The sequence below is a fragment of the Phocoena phocoena genome, chromosome 3, assembly GCF_963924675.1.
Source record: "Phocoena phocoena chromosome 3, mPhoPho1.1, whole genome shotgun sequence".
NCBI classification, from domain to species: Eukaryota; Metazoa; Chordata; class Mammalia; order Artiodactyla; family Phocoenidae; genus Phocoena; species Phocoena phocoena.
The window spans coordinates 14,648,062-14,655,600 of record NC_089221.1 but is presented as its reverse complement, the minus strand read 5'-3'; the positions used below and the strand labels follow the sequence as shown (position 1 = coordinate 14,655,600).

Sequence of the window (7,539 nt, the reverse complement as noted above, 5' to 3'; positions counted from 1 at the left end):
AAATTAAGATTTCAACATATGAATTTGTGGGGGGGAACATAAACTTTCAGTCTATAAGAAACATGTGCACCTCAATGCCATTTCTTTCAGACTTACATTAATTCCCTAAACAAACACTTATTGAACACATGCTAAGTGCCTGCCTAGGTCTGGAAATATGGTTAGAATTGGGGATAAATAAGTCAGTCATAGTTCATATGCTCAGGGATATTGTAAACCATAATCATATAAAGATATATATTGGAGTAATTAATACAAAGCTTCAGTATTTAACGTCACAAGAATTTTGGCTTTTTGTATTCCATGAACTGTTTTGTGAGTATGTTGTTCCTTCTAAACAGTGAATGACAGGAAAGAAATACAGATAAATTTGGTAATGTATTCAAGCATATCATAATGTACACAATTTTTAAAAATCATTTATAAGACAAATGGCAAATTAATTTTTAGGACCCTGAACATTCAAGGCAAGGTCGCATATTAGGATCTTTTTTTTTTTTTTTTAAGAGGGAGACGTGACTTTATTAGAAAAGTTAAAAAAAAAAAAGTACCAGAAACTGAGATGAGTTGGTCCTTAACAGATGCCTTGGTGGATGAGGCTGCTTTGGGCTGTGCTGGCCTTCTCCCGCTCCCGCCGCCGGGCAGGGTCCAACTCAAAGCAGCACCACAGCCGCAGGGTCTCATCTGTTGCTGCTGATGCCACTGTAGCCCCATCTGGGCTCATGGTCAGGCTAAGGACCTGGGCTGTGTGGCCTTTCAGCTCAGCCACCTTGGCCATAGTTGGGTTCCAAATCACCAGCTGTTTCTGGGCAAAGCCATGGCCTGAGATGAGCTCCTTGTAGTGGGGAGAACAGAGGATGGAGCACACCTGGGAATCGGCATCCACAGCCCTCAGACAGGCCCCAGAGCAGACGTTCCAGACACTAATGTGTCGATCACTTGTGCCCCTTCCAGTTGCCAGGACATTGGGTTGCCAGGGACACCAAGCCACAGCCTTGATAGCCTCTTGATGCTGGGTGAATGTCTGCAGAGGAACCCAGCCACCCTCTCCAGGAGCACTAGGCCACACGTTGACCAAATTAGCGTTGCCGCCACTGGCTAAATGTCATCCATCTGGGACCCAGCGCAGACCACACACTTCCTGGCTGTGGCCATTCAGTGTGGCCACATGGTGTTCTGCTACTTGAACATCATGGTGTGGGCTGTGGCCAGAGAGTGAGCCACTACACGCGATATAGCTATTCCAACCGAGGGAGCCCACTCGGGCAGAATGGTCATGTTTCGAAGCCGTTTCTGCTGTTGCACATCCCATAGCTGCACTTCAGCACTGCTGGTACCCACAGCCAGGTAGTTTCCCTTCTTGATTGAGGCCACAGAAGATGTATAGTCCCCAGGCTGCTCCATTTGCAGCAGCTGCAGGAGGTCACCAGAGCTAGCACTCCACAAGTACACACTGTTGTCCAAAGCCACAGCCAGTATATTCCCAGAGCTCCAATCTACACGGTTCGGGTAGTAGTCATTCCGGATTTCAGGGGCGTCCAGGATCCTGTCTGGCCGGGAAGGAATGTAACTGCTGGTCTTCCTGCTGGAGCTGGGCGTGGCCTTCTGGCTATAGAGTACTTTCAGTCTGTTCTGGTAACCTTCTGGGGCATTTTGTGGTTATCCACTGAGCCGAAGCATCTTGGCTTCCTCCACATGAAAACCGTTCAGGTTCAAAGCCCATGCTTTCTGATGTTCCTTCTTGGTGGGTGTCTGACTGTCTTCGGGCTGCTTCTCCTTGCTCGGGAGGAAGCTAGCGACCTCCATCTGGGAAGCACTGCGACGGGGGATAGGGCGATCGGCGCCAGGTTTGCTGGGAGTGGTCTGAATCTTGGAGCTGGATTTGCCGGGAGTTCGGCCCCGGGGTCCTCCCGGCGCTCTGGGATCGGTTGGCTGCCCGCATAGGCGAGGGGCCCGGCCCAAGGCTTCCTTCGCTTTGCGCTGCCAGCGCGCAGGGGCTGCGTTGGGCATGGGTGTAGCCGGCTGCCCCAGCAAGTGCAGGTCACCCTCGAACGCGAACTGGGCCATGGGAGCGTCCCCGGATCGCTCGGCCCAGCCGCCTCTCACCGCCAGGTCAAAGCAGGCTCCGATCCCAGACCCTAGGATCAGTATTAAATGTTTGCATCTAGAAAAGAAAATGATTGTAATAGTTTTAAAGATATTACACGGCTCTAATTTGCTTGTATTTTACAGACTTCAAAAAACACTGAAAGGTTTGTTTATAAAGGCTTCCAGATGATACTTTTTTTTTTTCTTTTTGGCTGCGTTGGGTCTTCGTTGCTGCGCGCAGGCTTTCTCTAGTTGCAGCAAGCGGGGGCTACTCTAAATTGCGGTGCACGGGCTTCTCATTGTCAAGGCTTCTCTTGTTGCGGAGCACGGGCTCTAGGCACGCGGGCTTCAGTAGTTGTGGTGCACGGGCTTAGTTGCTTCGTGGCATGTGGGATCTTCCCGGACCAGGGCTCGAACCCGTGTCCCCTGCATTGGCAGGTGGATTCTTAACCACTGCGCCACCAGGGAAGCCCCAGATGATACTTTTATGACAGAGGGAATACAGAGACAAAAACTAGAAAGGAAACATTCAGAGCCCCTTTTACAAGTAGGGAGTCACTAGGCTGGAATCTCATCTCCAAAACTGACCGGCCACGCAAAGGTCAAGCTACTTTCTCAGGGCAGCCCAGAAGCTTGAGAAGATTCCCAGAATTCCTGGACAGTAAAGCACAATTTCCCAGAGGAGGCGCCCACTGCTCCCCTTCTTCCAGCCTCTGTGCTTTCACCCTCTCTTCCCCGCTCCCACCGCTGGGCTCTGCCTCCTTACACGGGATTTAACTTACGTGTACATAAAAGAAAATAAACATCTTACACTGAAGTATAAAAATGTTGAAAGTTGTGGAATAAAGTGAATTCCCTCCTCACCTCAAAATGTTTACAGATCTAATGGCCTTTACACGTAATGACATCACATCATGTCGTTATCAGTACTGTTAGACTTTTTGGCAAGAACTGTGATTTACTCATCTTAACACACAGATTTGAATGGATTTACTATTAGAAATGATAAAAGATCCCTTTAGACTCTGGAGACTGAGTTTAGGAATAAAACTAAAAGAGCGTGTTAGTAATTCATCATTACCAAGATACACAGGAACAATGAATGAAAAACATGAAGTGCTGGGACCCTTGTAGTACAGATTTCCAGGCTAGATTAACTTTCTGAAAGCAAAGGCCACTTTTCTCCTAAACGATATGCAGCCGTTTCCCTGGAGCTGGGTCAGTGTCTCTCATGCTGCATTTAGACTCTACCCCATTGTCACAGAAAATTCTAGCGAAAGTCTGCCTGCAGTGCCATTGTGTATTTGAACATTCACTACAATGCTGTTTTTTATGGCAAAACACACACACACACACACACACATACACACACACACACACGATGTTAGAGCGTCTCATAACTTAAGCTTCTGTTCCTAAATAGAAATAAATTCCCGAAAATTTCTTTCGGGAGAGACCTCACCTCTGCACAAGATGCTTTGCATATACTGATTGGTGAAGCAGTTTCCTTGAAAATAACCCAGTTTATTCATAGGATTTGGGAACTAGCATAAGTAAAATCACTGGCAAACAAAGCTTGAAATAATTTTTCCTCCATTTAATCTCTTTTAAATGGACCGTTTGATTTATGAATAGAGTAATCATAATACAGACTCCGTTCGGGGAGAAAGCATATGTAAGTGACTGGAAAGGATTGGAGGTGTCGTCACAGTATATTAACTCTCATGTATGATATACTCACAGTAGCTACTAAACCGTGGGGATGGTTCTGCTTCAGAGTTGCTCTTAAACTCACCCAACTTACTCAATGGAGCTTGGGCATCTGGAACTGAAATACAATGCACAGTAAAAAAACTATCGTACAAGAGCATGGTACCTTGACCACAGGGAGGGAGAGTAAACACAAGAACAGTGGGACCACAGTCACTTCCACTGGCATATCTAAGTTTCAGGGAAATGCTGGCTTACTTGCATTTTTCTTCTTTTTTAATTAAAAAAAAAAATCTACAACCAGCCTGTCAGTTTACAGCCCTGGAAAGATTTTTGTAGCCAAAATACAAACTTCCCAGAGGGGCTAAAGACTCTCTCACACGTAAGTCAATCAGCATAAATAGCTCTTTTCAATAAAATTAGTATTAGTATGTCTTTGAATATATGGTTATTTAGCATCGATTATTATTGTTTCTTGATAGAGATGTCATTAAAATGAAGGGGTTTTTTTCCTAAAATTAATGAGCAAAAATTACCAGATTGTACTATTAACGTATTGACTCCAAATAAGATACACTGGAACTATTGATAATTTGAATTGCTGAAGCTTTTAAGATGTTTAAAATTCTTTATAGTTCTCACTCCTATAATCCTTCGTGCATCTAGTTGTTGCTCCTATTTCAACTAAAAGATGAAAGGTTTGCCCAAAATATAGACTAAGTGCAGGGAAGAAGTGATTTTCTTGTTTCTCTCTCTCTCTCTCTCTGTCTCTCTCTCTTTTTTTTAACATCAAGGTGGGAACAAGTACTGGTTTTAATTTTAAATAATCCTTCAAAATATTTGTGAAAATGCTTACAAACAGTAAAAATCAACAATTAAAAAAAGGGGGGGGGGAGAAAAAGAATTCACAGTTACCTAGCGGCGGAAAGCCCTCTGGAAAGAGTTTCAGCACACCGACTCCCATTAAGGAAAAATATTGAGCGAGTGATTGGACAGGGGAAATGTGAACACAGAGTTCATCATAAATATTGATAAGCCAATATCAGATCCTGGGTAACCAAGAGGACCGCGGGTGGGGAGATTCTTGTTTGGGGCTGGAATGGAAACCATATCAGATGGTATATGGTGCTTGCTTCATCTGAGCTTAGATTGTTGGTCTCTGTTCAGAATTAAATGATATGGTTGATAGTCTTCCAGAAACAAGGTTCTAGACTCTCCACCAAGCTCGCCTCTCCATCCACTGCTTTCAGCTTTAGCGCAGGGGGGTAAGTTTGCTAATCCCACAATTCTCGATGAAGACCTGTGGCTGTGAATTCTGAAGGTGATTCCCCCTTTTTCTCTTACAGCCCCAAAGATTGTTTCTTACCTCGTGAAGCCCACACAGGTTGACACAGAACCCAGGTGCCTCGGGTGGGGTTTAGTCTACTCTTCCACTTTTGAGAGAAGCAGTGTAACTCACTGCCTTCACCTACTCTGGTTTCCACCACAAATCTGTTCCTAGACCCCAAAGAATGGATGACTTGAACTGTGTAGTCTGGATGAAAGAACAAAGAAACAACCTTCCATTTCCATCTCTTTCTTTCTCCAGCCAGTTTATTAATAAATTGTCATCTACAGAGCATTTACCACTAGAATACCTAGCCATTTTTATGAATGGCAAGACTAGAGAAAAAGCCCCCATACTATGAAAGTAATATGGACCTAAAACCTGATGGTGAACGCACAGCACTTCTCTGCTAGTGTGTAGCAAGCGTGCCTTTCAGTCCTGGTTAAAAGCTACCAACTTGTAAAACAGTTCAATAGGAAACTTTCGCTTTGAAATTGTGATGCTCGATTGTCAGCGCTAGAGGAACCATTTCTGATGCTTTTTGCCCCAGATGAACCATTTTACCAACAGCCATTAACTATCTCCACACTGATAACCATGTAGTTATGTTCGTCAGAAGCCCTGATCCCTTGAATAAATGTTACTGAGCCCACTATTTAAAGGAACCCTCCGGCAAATCCTTTGGCAAAGCAATGAAAAAATTTACAGTCAAGCATGGCCCTCTAGTGCCTGTTTTGTAAGTCTATCGTTTCACGTTACTAGGTTTGCTAAAAGTAGGCCTTACACATTGGCAATAAGCATTTGCTCACCTCAACCTAATACCTTGCTATTTATTACCCGTACTGAGAATGTGCAGACCTCATGAGATGCAAAACCATGCCAACATCTATTAAAGGGAAGCCAATTAGAATAAACTTAGCCATCAGTTAGGCCATTCCTCGTGTGAGGCATTGGCAGGTAACACTGAGAGACAGTGTGTTATTGTTTCAATGTACGAACTGGAGCCTGATTATCTGGCTTTGAATCCCAGTTCCCATGAAAGTGTCTAAACTTCAGATCCCAGTTCTATAAAATGTGGATGACAATAATAGTATTTACCTTCTACCTTGAGCTGTTGTGAAAACAAATTAATAAGACAATGAATATGGTAAGTTAGCATGGTACCCGGCACACTGGCAAAAAGACCTACCACTTCAGAAAGGAACTGGAAAAGTCTCAGTACTGGCTCCAGTGGGACGTTGGAGGCCTGCACTTATCATGGCAGCCTCAGCGTCTTCCCTTTAAGTTCTTCCCCCTAGCTAGCCACAGAAAAGGGTTGAGCTGAATCAAGAGTTTCCACTGGTTTTGAACAAAGGTTGGCAGCAGTCACGGGGCCTCCATCCCTCCCATCCTCATTGGCTCCCATCCACACTGTGCCAAGTACCACATCAACAGGATGCGGAGTCATCTTCCGTGGTCCCAGCTGGCTCTGATTGTGCTATAATGACTTGGCTATAGCAGATGCTAGGATGAAATCATGTCTCAACTTCACCTCCTGAATGCAATGTTGTTTATATTTGCCCAACACTTCCCCCCTCCCCTTGGGTCTTTTAAAGAGCATGCCAAAGGCTTTGTTTCTTTTACCTGAATAAAGTCTTCCATTAAAATAGTTGAGAACAGTTAGTCTTCCTGACACTTTGCAGATCTGGAAGAGAGTTTTCATAGCTACACAGTCTTTCCCTCCCCAGAGTCTGGCTTCACACTGAGCGAAAGTGATCCTTCTAAAAATCTAAACCAGATCATGCCACTCCTGTGTTCCAAAAACCAGAGTCCTTAGATGGCTTACAGGCAGTAACATAATCTCCACTTAGCCCCACTTCCTCTTCTTCTACTCTCTTCCTGGCTTCCTTGCTTGTCTTTGTATACCCGCAAGTGCACTCCTACCTCAGGGCCTTTGCACCTGCCCTTCCCACTGCCTGGAATGCTCTTTGCCCCAGATATCTGTGTAGCTCAATTCCTTGCTTCCTGCTGGTCTCAACTCAAACGTCACCTTATCAGGCAGGCTTTCTTCTATTATTCTATATCAGATAGAACTCTCCCTCTCACCCCTCTCTCTTTCCTTTTACTCTGCATGCATCACCACCTTGCATATTATATACTCACTGAGTTTTTGGCCGGCTCCTGCACTAAAATACAAAGTTGATAAGAAAGCGTCTACTTTGTTTGCCACTGTACCACCAGCACTTAGACCCCTGAAGGTGTTCAGTAGGTGCTCAATAAATGGTTATTAAATGTTAAAAGAACTACTCCCTAGGGGACTCAGCAGCAATCAGATCTCTCATTCTAATGCCTATTTACCCAACAAACGGTCGCATTGCTAGTATCCTTCTTGTCAGTCTAGTTATTGTTCTCAACCTTCTTGGATTCTTTTAAGT

The 7,539-nt window shown here is 44.6% G+C and overlaps 1 pseudogene; it reads right to left on the bottom strand.

Moving 5' to 3' along the window:
- Positions 1 to 574: 574 nt before the first annotated feature.
- Positions 575 to 2,067, bottom strand: LOC136120111 (cell division cycle protein 20 homolog pseudogene; annotated as a pseudogene).
- Positions 2,068 to 7,539: the final 5,472 nt, after the last annotated feature.